Below are 16,476 nucleotides of genomic sequence, written 5' to 3'. Positions count from 1 at the left end.
CTATTTGTGTAAAAATAACGTGTTTTCAAAGTTTTCCACTAACAGTACTTTTAAAAAAAGAAAAAAACCAGGCAGAAATATGACATTAGTAAGAATTTCTGTCCTGACTGTGAAATTTGCAAAATAGGGAGTGACCAAGTCACACAAACAGGTTTTGTATTTTCACAGCATTGGAGGGAAGTGAATTACACCAACTTCTAAATAGAAATCCTATTATTCAACCTTTTTCTTTCAAGGCATTATGTGCTCATCAACATCAGGAAAGAATTTATTCTCTCTTGATCCCTGGTCAGGGAAAGAAAGGGAAATATTTCCTCTTTCTTATTCAAGTCCTTTCTTAAAATTATTCTCTGCAATTCGTTTCGAGAAAAAAAAATAAATGTGTGCTTGAAAATTTCAAAATGTATAAACAGGGAGTCAGAATTGCTCGTGTTTCCAAAAGATTTATTCTTGTTTTATTTAAGGGCGTTTTGTGGTTTTCTGGACTATATATAGGATATCAGCCTATATTTTGAATATCTTTTCTTTCATGTTGGTATTACTACAAATCTCCTTTCCACTACACTGGAGATGTTTTAAGCATGAACTGTGCAGAGATTCCCACGTGACATATATCCAAAGATTCCCAAATGATAATTCCATGTTACAAAATTTTGCTTCAGCAAGATTTTTACACCGTAAAGTCACCAACCTTAAATATGTGTGAAATTTACAAACAGTAGGAATATACAAGTATATGTAAAGATTAGTATGTCTCCTTCACTATATCATTTGAGTGCTCCTCTGTTGTCTTATATGATTTTCAGGGCAGGCAATATAAAACTTTGAACAAATTTTTCAATAAATATTCCAAATTCCTTGATTAATTGAAGGCTTATTTGCTGCCCCTTGCCTTTAAAATATGTGTGGCAGCAAATACACTTGAAGTATTTTGTATTTTTATATTTTGGTGGATGTAAAAATGTTTATTTTTAGTAAGAAAATGCAATCATACATGCAAAGAATATCTACATACATTGCCTCATTTTTTTACTCATACAGACTTCTACTCCCCCACATAGGAGAATCATCTCAATGTAGTTGTATTGTTAAATTTCTGTTCTATTTCTGTCCAGCCTTATAGAAGTATAGTACTTTTACAAAATACAGATCTGAGAGTACCTGAGAGATGTGGATATTTATTTTATCATAACTTCTGAAATGATGAAATATTAGAAATTTAGGATTTCTTTTTTGATACTTTCTTTTGGGATCCAACCAGTTTTGGAGACAGTAAGCCAAATACTACCATAATAATAAATAAATTTCTTAAGCAAGCAGAAACGGGGAGTTTTGATCACAATCAGATGGATCACAAGTCATAAAAAAGGTTATTACAGTTGAAGGTAAAAGAAATCCCTGTTTCTGTTTTTTACAAGCATTTCTTCCATGCAAAGTCAAATATTTTCTGTCAGTATTTTGAAACTGACTCGTTTTCCATTATTTAGGTCTATCACTGACATTCTCAATTCCTTTTTTACTCACAAAAGAAATGTAAAATGATGCTGATGAAAACCTTTGCCCTTGAATAAAATGTTGCTGATTGGAAATGGCTGAAAAACGTGTATTTAAAGAAAATACTGTATCAACACCTAAGTTTAAAAGAAATAATCCTGTTTGTAATTCAGGCAAAACGTAGACTCTACAACAACTGCTGCATTGCCTTTCTCTTGGATGGTTGGGTAGACAGGTGGATAGATGGATGTGACCCAGGATTTTTTATCTATTATATCTCTGAACTGACTTGTAAACACTGTTATAAAACAACAGAAATAATTTCAAGCACAGTAGAAAGTAAATATTAGGATCCCTAGGCCTGATTCTCATTAACTTTAATGCCATTTTACTCCACTCTTGCAGTATATTGGGGCCATAAACTGAATTACATTAAGCATAAAGTGTTTCTAGTGTGAGAAGCAGACCCTCTGTATTTACAGCAGCTTCTCAAAAATGGCACAACACTTGCTGCATAATGACTGCTTTCCCATTTCTGACAGAGGGTTCATCTCAGTTGCTTTCTGTCTCTCAGGTTGGAAATTCTTCTTCCTTACAGCCTGTATAAGGTTGGATGAGATCCACGAAAAGAATTCTGAAAAAAAAAAATAAAATTTGAGCATTGCTGAAACTGTGCAACTGCCTCCATCTGCTCCGTGATGGATTTAAGGCCATCCTACAGTTGATCCATTAATTTCTTCTCAGTTATTAAGGGCAACCTAATCAAAACAGGACATAACGTTTATTAATAATTCCTGCTTTGGAAGTTGTGAACAGCATTTTATATTTCAGTTTTTCCTTTTAGCTGGAGAATGCAATGATTTGTCCAGAAAGTAGCAAAGTTGGATCTCAGGTGTACTAATAGATGCAGGATGAAGTGAAGGAAGGCAGAAAAGAGGAGTTAGTTGTGCTATAACGTATCAATGCTACACCCTTCAGAAGCTGGTGTGGTAATTTTATCTGATGGAAAATCAGGAATGTCTGAGTGAGAAACTAAATTACTCACTGACAAATAAATAAAAGCAAAACAAACCAGAATAAACCAGGTAACTCCAGTCAAAAATCTTTAAAGTGTTAGACAGAAAAACAATTTCAATATAAGAGCTGTTAATGATGTAGGGATGTAATTTGATAACATGTCTAACATCAGCTCCTGTGCCCATTAAAAGACTTGCAAGGTGATAGCCATGCATAGACCTGATTTGCCCACACAGGAATTTAAATCTGAAACAGATCTACAGAGAGCTTGGGAAATAACATTTGAACTAAACAGGGACATCTTAATATGTTTTATCTACTATTTCTCAGAATTAAATTAAGGAGAATGCAGTATGAAAGTTGCGCTTTGTTGGAAACATCCAGCTTTGCCTTGTTAATAAACTGAGCTGTTACAGAGAGTAATGAATAGTAATGAAAAATCCTACAGTAATTAGAAACTTCTTCCTAAGAAATTCAGACAAAGGATTAATGTAAAAAGAGTTAGTGAAGGAATTAGTGCTCTAGGAATGGATTCTCAGGAGACTGTTTTTGATGGTACACAGATGGACATCAGGAGCCATCCTGTGGATTCATAGATTCCATAGAACCAGATAATACACACTGTGTTTTATCAAGACCAAATATATCATACTTTACATGTTGAACATCCTTGCAGCAGAGATATCTGAGCAGCTGTAGGTAGGTAATCCTGAGTGATACAGCCCCAGAATAGGGACAATAATGTTAGCAGGACAAATTATCTGGAGTGCTGCTGTCCTTTCACAGAGCCCTGGAAAAAAGGTCCCAATCAGTTCTTGGAGGACAAAAGATTACACCAAGTTTCCACAGATCTTTTGAGACTTTCCCTGAGAAGCTGGAAACAGATGCATGTGATGAAGGGAATGCTACTTATGGAAGTATTTAAAGGCAAAGGTGGGAAGGGGTGACAGGTATCTTGTATGGCACCAAAGCCATGATCCTCTCTAGATCCTTGGCACTCACACCAGTAGAGCAGCCAGCTGAACAAATTTGGAAAACATTAAACCATGTAGCAGCCAAAATACAAATGACACCTTATTACTGTAGCCTCACAGTCCCTCTCCCTGTTTGTCTCCTTTTGGGAATGCAATTCCTGCAGTTCTGGGTCCTGCTCTTGGGTCACAACAACCCTATGCAACTCCAGAGGTTGGGATAAAATGGCTGGAAAGTGCTGAGAGGAAAAGAACCTGGGGAAGTTGTTCAATAGTGGCTGAATATAAGTCAGCATATGCCCAGGTAGCCAAAAAGGCCACCAGCATCGTGGCTTGTATCAGCAATAGTGTGGCCAGCAGGAGCAGGGCAGGGATGGTCCCCCTGTGCTTGGTACTGGTGAAGCTGCACCTTGAATGCTGGCATCAGTTCTGGACCTGTCACCATAAGAAGGACATTGAGGTGCTGGAGTCCAGAACAGGGCAACAGAGCTAGGGAGGCTCTAGAGCACAAATCCTATGAGGAACAGCTGGGGGAACTTTGGGATTCTCAGTCTGGAGAAAAGGAGGCAGAAGGAACATCTTACTGCTCTCTACAAATACCTGGCAAGAGGTTGCAGTGAGGTGGGATTGGTCTCTTCTCCCACATCACAAGCAGTAAGACAGGAGGAAACATCCTGAAGTTGGATGAGGGGAGGTTTAGGTTGATCAGTAGGGACAATTTCTGCCCTGAAAGGGTTTTCTGGCCCTGGAACAGGCTGCCCAGGGAAGTGGTAGAATCACCATCCCTGGAGGGATTTAAAAAGATGTGTAGATGTGGTGCTGAGGGACATGGTTTAGTGGGGGACTTAGTTGTGCTGGGTTAACATTTGAACTTGAAGATCATAAAGGTCTTTCCAAACCCAAAATACTCTATGATTCTAGAGCTGCAGTCTTACTAAGACCTATCTGAAAGCCAGATATCCAAATAAATGTATTATTTTCAAATGAACCTTATTTTTCTTACTCTTTACTTGCAGTTTAATCATATTTCCTCAGCAAGATGCTATGCCATGGCTTTCCTTTCTGAAGGTGTTCTAGCCTTTTTTTGTTTTGAAACAGCTCAAGCTTTCTGATATTGTATTGTACACTGTCAGCCTGACCCCAGAGAGGAAAGATACAGTAGAAAAAATATAAAAAATAGAATTCTTCTCCTAAATTCATGCATGGTTGGGTGAGCAAAATCTGAAATAAATAGTGATTTTTCTTCTCTTAGAATAACCTCTCATATAGCATCTCTGCTGTGAAAAAGTTTGTGATCTGATTCCAAGGGTTTGGAAACAACAGGAGTTCTTTCTAGGAATGAAACAAGACCTCCAGCAGTTTGGAGCAGAAATGGAAGAATTCACTAGGAATTTATCCTTCGAGCTTTGTCCTTCATTCTTGATTCTCTTTCCTTACCTTTTCTTTTATTCTCCCCTCTGCTCCAACCCCACTATCTAGCATTCACCCATCTGTTAAAAGATAGAGTGGGTTTCCTTTGCTAATATCTATTTAAGTGCCATATGGCTGAGTTACAGCCTTAGGTGGTGAGCATCACAGAGAGCATCTCTGAGCTAAGAAGGATTTCTGCATTTGGGGTTTAATTAGATAAATGCTTTGTAAGTAGCATCACAGTTTCCCCTTAAATATTTACTCCTCCTCATTGAAGAAAAAAAGATGAAGCTGCTCTAAAATACAGCCTGGCCTGGATAAATGAGGCTGCCCATTCTTCTAATCATCCACCCATCCTTTGGCTTCACTGTTGGGAATAACAGGCAAAGTGGTCTGAGAATTCATGAGCCCTCCCACCCTTCTCTGCCCAGCTTTCCAAGTTCATTGCTGATACTGTAATAATGTTTTTATTCTGGGTTACACAGCACCATCTGTCACAGAGGAGGAAGGAGCTGTTTAAATCAAGATGCAGCTGCAGTATGGCATCCTAGGGAAGGAGGGAAGAATGAAGATCTGGAGGAATTGCAAGCTTTTAAATGTCACCTAAAGGGATGGACTGAGATGTCATCCTGCAGAAATCTCCCACCTCCTTGCAAGGCTTTCCCAAGTTGGAATCCAATGTAGTGAAGGCAAAAGACCTCTAAAGAGAGTTGGCAGAATTCTATTTGAGATTACTCTGATCCTCCCAACCAAATGCCACCAAGTGCAGGTCAGGAACAGAGCAGAGAACTGATGACCACAATTGCAGATTTTTTATTTCTTTTCTTGCTTGGTTGCTTTTTCAACCCCTCTGTCATTCCTACCAAGGGTGAATTTCGTTATCTGAGAAGAGAGAGGAAAACCTCCTGCTCAGCGTGTGTGAGGCTTCTGCTCAGCCACACTAAACATGTTGTCCAGGAATGTCACTCTGGAAAAGGCAATGACCAGTGCCAAAATTCCTTGCTAATTCTTATTTTCTAGGAGATTTTTGTTGTGTTGGATGGAGAAGACTGTGCAGTAACTATAGCTCTGCTGATTTTAAAATTTTTTTTTTTGAACTGGAGACATAAAGATAACTCACAAGGCAACTTCACAGTAATTCCCTACAGTTCACTCTGTATTTGTCTAGAATAGTTTTTTCACTTTACATTAAGCCTGCCAAAGACCTTAGTTGCTGTGGTATCCAAGATCTGTTAAAAATACTTAAATGCAGATCCTTCTTTTTTTCTTCTTCTTCACTATTTGTCTTTTGCTTAGTGGACTTCATCTATTAAAAAAGCTTTGATACCCAAAATCGGGAGGTAGCCAAAAGACATATCAAGGTTATCTACAAATATCAGAGTGACTCTCCTGCCATATCTGCCTTTTCCAGCCACAAGGATCCTCTGATGCAGGCACTAACTGCTTGAGTCTCCCTGGTATCTACTAAAATATCTCCTTTCTGGTGGAGTTAGGTTTTGCATTAATCCAGTCCTTACTGCTAAAGCATAAGTGAAGCAGCCATGTGAAGCAAACTCCCAGTCAGTGCTCCAGCCCTGGCACCATCTGTATGAATAACACCAAAATATGTAGCTAAAAACAGCATCACCCAGAGTGCTCAGATGGATGCAAAATGCATTATGTTTACATATATGGAATTTATTAGTTCTGGTTTTAATTAGTTTTCTGTGCAGCAATTTATTTCCAGTAGTGCTCTTAATGAAAACATTACAGGCTGCAGTTCTAATTCTAGTACTAGGGGTTTTAGCCATTACTTCTCTGTCCTCATTGACTAAAATAATTTCTCTTCCCTTCATAGTTCCCTTCCAGCCTTTAACAGACATAAATTAATAAATCTGAGGTAGATTTAATGCAATTTATTGCATTTAACTATGCAGCTCTGATGCACTGAAACATCCATTTGCAATGTGCACGGTTTCCCTGTGCTTTTCTTTCCTGACAGGTGGGATTTTAAACTCTCCTTTTCTCTAGTTCTGCACAAACCATGTAAATGCTTCCACCAGTTCTGTTTAAGCAAACCACAGAGCATAAAGTTCCTGCTCCCCTAGCTGAAATAGCTGGAGTTTCATGTTACCCATGTTGTGTGTCTTCTGGGCTTTTTTAGGGTTTATCAGCTCCATGGCCACTAACATACAAATGAGAATTTAAGGGCTTCTGCCACCTTTTACAGCTTTGATTTGCTTGCTCTGTAGTTAAACACTGCTGCAAGGTGAAAAGCTGGTATTTCCCTGTAGCTCTTAGCAGATTCTCAGGGATGGTGAAATAATAATGATACAGAGAATGGGTACTGAGTGATGTGAGGTGGCCTTGGCTACCTAACCCAGTGTTTCAGCATCCATCTCCTTGAAATTGTCTTTTCATGAACCAGGCATATTTTACTCAGAGTCAGCATCCTTCTTCCTGAGAGTTAATCCAAGCTGAAAGTCAAATGCCAGTAATTCTGTGTGTTCCCAAAGGAACATAAGATTTGCCACATTGGTGGAAACTGATGGTTCATCAAGTCTGGTATCAACATGACCTTCTATCTGACCAGTGTTTTCTGTCCCTCATTTCACTGTTATCCTGAGCACTTCCCAGAATAACCCAGCATATTCCTAGAGTTTATTTTCTCTCTGCTTCTCCACATGAGAGGATTTTCCAAATGCAGGTAGGGGAGCCCTTTCTAGGGAAAGAGAGTCAGTGGCTACACAGACCAAAAGAGTTGTGGCCTGTTTCAAAGCAAATGTAGTCACTTGTCCATAAAGTTCTGGGAATATTTGCTGTCTGGCTCAAACATTAACTTACACCTGAGGATATTGAGGTTAAAGAATATTTAAAGAAAAAAAGAAAAATGAATGTTCAGCTTGCCTTGGAGCACTCTGAAGGTGAGGCAAGAAGGAGGAAAATAGGCTGTGTAACTGGTAGTGCCTCTATCTTTTTAAGATAAAATCTTCAAATTGCCTCCATTAATGTAGAAGTTTGATTAAAGATGTGCAGTGGGAGCACAGTCCCTGCAGTTCTCTGCCAGCACTTTTTGCCTGACCACTGCAAAAGTGCCTTTTTGTTCCAAGGGACAACATGAAGACACATCCTGTCCTGAAACGTTGGCAAATCTGGGCTCTCTGTGCTGTCTGCTCCTTTTCATCATCCTCATGAGAAATGGGGTTTCTCACTATTCACCAAACAAGGTCTCTACACTCAAAGCTCTCCAGATTGCTCTTTTAAAAAATAAAGAGGTAAATGCAAGAAAAAGAGTGCATCTTGTAGCTGAGCAAACTTAACATAGCTTAATGTGAGCTCATGGATGGAGAAAGACCGATGCTATTTTCTTGGCCATTTAGTTCTATATCTTTTATGTTATTTGGATCACACATTGCTAGCATTTTTAATTTTTTTTTTTTCAAGGCAACAAAGCACAATCCCTGCTCTTCTCTGCCAGCACCTTTTGCCTGACCACTGCAAAAATGCCTTTTTGTTCCAAGGGACAACATGAAGACACATCCTGTCCTGAAACGTTGGCAAATCTGGGCTCTCTGTGCTGTCTTGCTCCTTTTCATCATCCTCATGAGAAATGGGGTTTCTCACTATTCACCAAACAAGATCTCTACACTCAAAGCTCTCCAGATTGCTCTTTTAAAAAATAAAGAGGTAAATGCAAGAAAAAGAGTGCATCTTGTAGCTGAGCAAACTTAACATAGCTTAATGTGAGCTCATGGATGGAGAAAGATCAGTGCTATTTTCATGGTCCTTTAGTGCCATATCTTTTATGTTACTTGGATCACACATTGCTAGCAATTTTAATTTTTTTTTTTTTCAAGGCAACAAAATGAAGTTATAACTCTTCTGTACCTCGAGCCTTACTGTTCCAGATTACATTCTTTTTCTGAAGAAGGTTCCAGATAAGTGTCTTCAGTTTGTTATTGCAATGTTAGCAAGGAAATCCCAAATGACAGGGAAATTTTTTTGAGAATAGGATGACAGTGCTGCTACAAGAAGGATACTCTGAAGAAAAAATGAGTATGAGTATGCATTTTCTAGAAGAAATATCTTCTGTGAGTTGTGACTTTGAGAAGAAGCAAGGTTTTTAAGTGAGGTTCCCTGCTTTCCTTTCAACACTCCCTTGGGGGCTTTCAGAAACAGAAAACTTAGATCCTCATGGTTCAAGATGCTGTCTCCACTATCAGCTTTGTGGATGAGTTTAGGTTCCCTGTCATAATTGAGATGCTGTTGCAAGGTCTCAGCTCTGTCATATTTGGGAATGTAAACATTCCAGTTTACATCTGAAAGTGGTATGAGCACACAACAGTTTCAGGGGAAAGAAGAAAAATACAATGTATTGTGACAGAACACAGGCTTAATTAGTGTAGATTTGCATATGTGAAGGGTACAGTCTGTAAACATCAAGACATTTGTGCTTTGAAAAGAGGTTTATTGGAATGTGAACTAAACCAATAATTTTTAAACCCCCGCCCCTTAAAAAACAAAATCCATCCCCCTGAATTAAACAGCAGTGGCAAAATCAAGACAAGGACCTAACATCTCCTTTGTGGGGGCTGCAACTCAGGATACTCACCCAGAGGGTCCAGCTCTGGCACATGGTAAATTCCTGCATGATTTTGAGATGCTGAGAAGGTGGCTATGAGTAGCTCTGAAGAGCTGTTTCCATGTCTGTGTTTTCAGCACTCAATATCAATACCTGTTCATTCTGTCCTAATATTACCCATCAACTCACCAGACTTACTTCAACAGTGTCTATTTTCTGACTATGACTTTGCAGAGCAACTTCTGTATGGCCCTAATGCAAAACCAGATGAAGCCAGTGGGAGTGCTTGCACTGATTTTGGTGAGCTTTGGATCAACTTCCTCTTGATAAATTTCATTTTTTGGTCATCTCAGTCAGCTTGCAATGAGGTCTTTCAAAGAGTCATTCAACTGGCCAAAAATCTCTGCCTATATAGTAAACTACTACTAGAAACGGACTACAATTTCTGTGGATGAACCTTCTCCAACAGGCAAGTCCACTGAGGTTAATATTTATGAAAAAGCCTTAAATCTGTATAAATTTGCAAAAAACAAAATTTGGATAGCTAGAACTTACACAGTGTGAGCTGTGTTGCCACATTTAGGCAGAGGAATGAGAGATCTCACTTCATGTGAAACAACAGTAGATAGGTTCAAATTGGTTTATTACTATGGAGAATGATTCTTGACACGAGACAGCTCTTTAATTCACAGGCAGAACAGCCTGAAATGAGTAAATAAGTTGGCAGAGGCTACACTGTAAAACACAAAGGGGTGAAAAATGTTCTTCAGAAGGCAAAGAGGGCTGTAGGTTTGATCCATAGCCCAGGTACCTATTGCAGCTTAGAACTACCATGCAGCTGGAGGAGCTCTTTACAGTCTGGTTTTGGAGTTCACAGGAAAGAGGTCTGTTAGCCTGCATAGGAGAAAAATTTTAGCAGTCTGATAGCAGCAGGGTCTTTTTTTTTTTTTTTTTTTCATTTGCCCTTTGCCTTTCTTACCTTCTGTCTCTATGCATGAAAGAAAAAAAACTATGAAGGTAATAGAAATGACTCACTGAAATATAGACAGACAAAGCCTCAAATCAGCCAGGTTTCTATTGGTATATTTCCCCTGTTATTAAAAATAAAAAGATCTACCAACATATCTATAAAATTTTTTTATTATTATTATTTTTGTCCTTGGGATTGTAATTTAGTTCTCTATTTGTATAGCAGCTAAAACAAGTCTGAATAGTGCATGACTGAAACTGTTAAGGTCAACATAACTGTTACTACAGCAAATTGTAAAACAAACCTTTAATCAAAACCTCAGAGTATGGCAGAAGTCAAACCCTTTTTCAGTTACTCAACATATCTCCTGTTTATCCTTAGCTAAACCAGAAACTACATTAACTCTGTTGGTTTGTTGACCCAATATAACTTTTAGTTAGGTTGTGTCTGGAGAATCTCTCTTACCACAATCAAGCAGCAAGTCTGTGGGTTACCTATTTCTAATTTAAATGGCTTTTGCAATATGAATATTTTCCCTGCCTGCAAATCAAGATTCATAACCACCAGTATCTGCAGAGCCTGCCAGGATTAATGACCTGTGCTGGTAGCAGGATTTGTTTTCGTGTCAGACATCTGGTACCCTTCATCCTAGTCCTCTGTGAAGAAGCTTTTCAAGGTCTGTAGGATCTGATCAGACTTCATTCTTCCTCTCCTGCACACACGTATTTTTGTGCAAGCACATGAATACACACACACATCCACACAGAAATGGAAAATGAGTGTGAGGAAGGTATCTGATAGTGATTTATTTTGAATTTGTCACTTACTCACCATTTGCTTGGCATGAATGAGACTGCACTGAGGACAGTGTTAAGAGATCCAGACAACCAGCTGGCAGCTGGGTGATGCTAATATTCAATAGCTTCAGCAAAGTGTTGTCCTCAGGCCAAGGGACTTGATCCTTGCCACTTCCTAAGCACTGGTGAGAAATATCTGGAGTACTTTGTCCAGTGCTGGGCTCCCCAGGACAAAAGAGAGCTATGGACATACTGGTGTCAGTCCAGCAAAGAGCCATAAAAATGTTTTAGGGACCAGAGGATCTGATATATGAGAAGATGAGGGAGCTGGGACTGCAGCCTGGGGAAGAGAGGGCTCAGGAGGATTTTATCCACCTGTATAAATACCTGATGGAGGGTATAGCTGGAAGAGGGGACATTTAGGTTAGATGTTAGGAAAAAATTCTTTCCTGTGAGGGTGGTGAGACACTGGCACAGGTTGCCCAGAGAGGTGATGGAAGCCCCATCCCTGGAGGTGTTCAAGGCCAGGTTGGGTGGGGCTTGAAGCAATCTGGTTTCATGCGATGCAACATCCCTGCCCATGAGAGGGAGTAGGAACTAGGTGATCCTTAATGTCTCTTCCAACCCAAACCATACTATGTATAAAGAAGATAGAACCAGGCTCTTCTCAGTGGCTTCCACTGACGGGGCAAGAGGCAATGGGCACAACCTGAAATATATGAAAATGTATTTAATCATAAGAATATACTTTTTTTTTTGGTTTGGTTTGGTTTGTTTTTTTTTTCCACTCTAAGAGTGGCCAAAGAAGGAAACAGGTAGCCCAGAGAAGCTGTGGGGTCCCTTGGAGCTTTTCAAAATACAGCTGGCCACAGCCCAAATCATCCTTCTTCAGATGACCTTGATCTGAGATGCTGGTTTGACTAGGTGACCTCCAGAGTACTCTTCCCATCTCATCCATTCCATGATTCTGTGACTTGCACAGGCAATTAATGTCTTGTTGATTGGCATCTATAGAAATGTTGCTTCCTTTCCAGGTAGTTTTCCTTTCACTCCATCTACAGCCTTTCCTCTTTGGAAAAAAGATCATGAAATACTAAGTGAACAGGAAAGTGAGAATGGGCCCTAAGTGAATGAAAAAAGTTATGATTAGCAATGTTCATCCTCTTTCCACATGTCTGAGTAACTCTATCCTTTTGTGATATTAGAAAGATACTTCTGAACTTGTGCAGCTAAATTTAGGTGTCCACAGTGTGCATTTGTGCACCTGAGTCATCCTGAAGATCCCTTTGTAATTAATGCTGCTCAATAAGTCAGCAAAATTTAGGTCATTCTGAAGCTGGTGACCCCCACTCTAAAAATCCATTGGCTGTATTAATTAGATCTGTGATTATTGTAATGGAAACATTGGAGCCATTATACTCAGATGGAAATGCATCTTAAATCATCTTAGATTAATATGATCTTCAGGATACCCTTTCTCATTGAAGATGAGAGTTTCTATTGGGTCTTTGTGGTGTTTCTGTGCCTGCAAGGAAGTGTCATATTCTTTGTTTGTGCAGCATATGAATGAATATCTGATGTCCAGAGATTATTTAAATTATAGCTTATTATGAACAATTTTAATAATTGACATGAATAACAATGTGTGTGGGGGGGGGTTTGTATTTTGCATAATATAATAGATTATTTTTCAGTCTCTTTCCTTTCCCTTCATACAAAATTTAACCAGTTTGGAGGTTTTTCATAGTGTATATGTAAACAATAATCACTAAAGAAGCAGAAGGAGAATAAATAGAAACACAATAAAAGCCTCCTTTTATTTTTTTATAGCTATGTTTACTACAAACACACTGGCCTGCTTCAGGGGGTAGTGAGGGTAATAACAGTTTGTTTAACCACAGTAAGTCTAGAATACTGATGTCTATCTTGGAGGTGCTATCTTGGTGCTGATGTCTGAGAGGCTTCTTTTATAGTAATTGGAGAGAAACATGCACTTCCATTTAAAAGTGCCTATTTATTTCCATTACATTAAGTAGTGGAAACACTTTATGGAATAAAGTACACACGTTACAGTGAGTCCTCCCTATCAAGAGAAAGTGTCTAGTGGCTGCATTGCATGGAAAAATAAAAACCAGATCAACAGTTCTTAGATATTATCTCCTGCCAAGTGCATCAATGGCATTCTCTGGCTTTGACAGCTATTCCACTCACCAGGAAAATGTATTTTTAAAACTAGAGGCATCATTACCCAGGTATGGGAGCTGCTGTCGTTGATGAGAACATGAAATCTACTCTTTTGCTTGCTACAGCAGGCTACAAGCTCTGTTTTCATTAAAAATTTATCTTGTCAATACTCTCAGCCCTCCCATGACTTCCATTCCCACAATTGCCTTATATTGGAATCAGTGAAAACCAAGTTTTCTGAGCTTATCATAGAATCATAGAATCATAGAATTGGCTGGGTTGGAAGGGACCTCAGAGATCATCAAGTCCAACCCCTGACCCACCGGTGCGGTTCCCAGCCCATGGCACTGAGTGCCACATCCAGGCTCTTTTTAAATGTCTCCAGGGATGGAGAATCCACCCCTTCCCTGGGCAGCCCATTCCAATGTCTGATCACCCTCTCTGTAAAAAAATTCTTTCTGATATCCAGCCTAAATCTCCCCTGGCACAACTTAAGACTGTGTCCTCTTGTCTTGTTGAAAGTCGTCTGGGAAAGGAGACCAACTCCCACCTGGCCCCAACCTCCTTTCAGGGAGTTGTAGAGAGTGATGAGGTCTCCCCTGAGCCTCCTCTTCTCCAGCCTCAACACCCCCAGCTCCCTCAGCCCTTCCTCACAGGATCTGTGCTCAAGTCCCTTCACCAGCCTGGTTGCCCTCCTTTGGACCTGCTCCAGCACCTCAATCTCCTTCCTGAGCTGAGGGGCCCAGAACTGGACACAGGACTCAAGCTGTGGCCTCCCCAGGGCTGAGCACAGGGGCAGAATCCCTTCCCTGGACCTGCTGGCCACGCTGTTCCTGAGCCAGGCCAGGATGCCATTGGCCTTCTTGGCCACCTGGGCACACTGCTGGCTCCTGTTCATCTTCCTGTCAATCCAGACTCCCAGGTCCCTTTCTGCCTGGCTGCTCTCAGCCACTCTGTGCCCAGCCTGGAGCTCCCCATGGGGTTGTTGTGGCCAAAGTGCAGGACCCGGCACTTGGCCTTGTTGAACCTCATCCCGTTGGGATCAGCCCAACTCTCCAGTCTGTCCAGGTCCCTCTGCAGAGCCCTCCTGCCTTCTGGCTGGTCCACACTTCCTCCCAGCTTGGTGTCATCTGCGAATTGTCTAGTTCATTGCTGACTCCACATTTTTGGAGCACCTTGAGGAGCCACTTTTTCCATCAGGAACAACTTCACATCAGCAAGCCTCTGGGAATCCCAGGAATAATTCACAGTTCTTCTTCCTTTTCCAGAACCTGTGATCACCTTGTGAAGAGGAATGGATCCTCGAGGCATTTCACATCCAGGACCCACATCAATGTCTGCTTTACTGATCAAGCTGCTGTAACCATCTGTACAAAAGAAAAGTTAAGTTTTATATTGTGTGTTAGTACAACTGTGAATCATTTTTCCTTTGTTTCTTTTTCCCCCATGGTTGCAGCCATGTTTTATCTTACGTTAGAGGTTTTAATGATGTTCCCTGTGTATCTGGGGAATGCTATTTTTTTTCCTCCAGATTTGGTATGCAGTGTGCTGTAAGGTTATTAATTCATCTTTATTGTGCTTTTAACATGCTTCTGATCTTGAATTCTGGTAATTTAAAACCATGAAAGTCAACGTGTTTTGTTTGAATCTTTTTTATCGTTGTTTTTTGTACCTTTCAAAAATAATCTTGCTCAGATTCTCATATTGTCCACTGCTGCTGTAAAATTTGCTCTGCCAGATCTGAGTGAAGCAATTCACTTCACACGTGCACCATTTACAACCACATTAATTAGATGTTTATTTGATCCTATTGTATGTACAGAGGATCACATTTATTTATGAGAAACACTGGTGTAAGAGCAAGGCAAATAAACCTGAAGACATATTATAACTTTTTAAAAATGAGAAGACCTTAAATCTGTTAAAAAAAATTTCATCTCATGAAAAATGTCAAATTTTGCATTTGATTTCATTTCACATCTTTTATGAAAGCAGCATTTGGGATTTTGTTCCATTTCCCCTCACAATATTTTCTGCTGAAAACATGTTTGAAAATGCCATTTAAATTCATCTTAAATGTGTTGTGCTCTACAAATGCAGTTTTCCTCCAGTAAATAAAGCATTTAAAAATTTGTTTTAATTAAAATGTCTCAGGAAGTATTAAAGAGAATTTCACAAAATGCTTTCACAAAATTTTTATTCTAATCTTTTGTCAAAATGTTTCTCACCAAAAAAAGGGAAAAAAAAAACCACCCTAGCTCTATTGTTATTTTTGTTACTACAAAGGCTTAGAAAAGAATACCAAATATTAAACTAGATTCTCACCTGCACTGATTTCAATTACACGCTTCCTTCCCCAAAAGCTGACACAGTATTTTCTTCAGTAAAGATTAAGCAAAGAAAATTCTCAGAGAAATCTTGAAGCTGCTGGAGCTTACTTGGTGTCAAAGCTGCAAAACTTCATGAATCAGTGCAGTTAGGTTTGGTGAAGAAACAAAAGGCAGAGTTTCAGGTGTTTTTTTCTCTAGATGTGTCCTACAAAATCTACATAACTGTATCATTAAATGTAATACTGAGCATTCAAGAGCTGCTGTTTAAAAAAAGTTAATTAATAGAAGATACTTTTTTCCAACCAAATTTAGTATTGATATGAAATTGCAAATTATACCTACTGCTTTCCTTTACTACAGAGAGCTTATTTCTGAAATAGAGCTCCCTACTTATATCCATGACAAACTGCAGCCTTCCTCTCTCAGTAAATTTAGCAAATCCTGTAGTGATGAAAATTATTTACATCTAGTTAGTGAGAGCTGAAAAACAACAGGGCTCATGGCTGATTGCAAGCAAATATTCTGAGAGCCTTGAGCTGCACCTGAAGAAGGGATTCAGAGCAAACAATCCTTGCCTATTGGCCCCTTCATTAGCAGCTCAGTGATTACTTCATTAGTATGATGCAGTGCAGAGAGACTGAGGGAGTGCTCCCTACACAGCAAATGGATTTGACAGTGATGGTCCAGGTGAAGTATTTCTCTTCTGAAACTACAGAGGCTGCCTGGCAAAGCATGAAATGTC

The 16,476-nt window shown here is 39.5% G+C and overlaps 1 protein-coding gene across 2 annotated transcripts in view; it reads left to right on the top strand.

The window, feature by feature from the left end:
* The window catches only part of TSNARE1 (t-SNARE domain containing 1), a 519,764-nt gene extending 504,214 nt beyond the window's left edge, over positions 1–15,550 (top strand). For both annotated transcript variants that reach the window (XM_071738512.1, XM_071738513.1), the window contains one exon: positions 14,673–15,550. The gene's annotated coding sequence lies outside the window, so the exon portion shown is untranslated. The remainder of the gene's footprint in view (positions 1–14,672) is intronic.
* The last annotated feature ends 926 nt before the right edge of the window (positions 15,551–16,476 follow it).

Source organism: Heliangelus exortis, chromosome 2 (genome assembly GCF_036169615.1).
Source record: "Heliangelus exortis chromosome 2, bHelExo1.hap1, whole genome shotgun sequence".
Classification (NCBI taxonomy): domain Eukaryota; kingdom Metazoa; phylum Chordata; class Aves; order Apodiformes; family Trochilidae; genus Heliangelus; species Heliangelus exortis.
The sequence above is the reverse complement of the archived record's forward strand: the minus strand, read 5'-3'. Positions and strand labels throughout refer to the sequence as shown.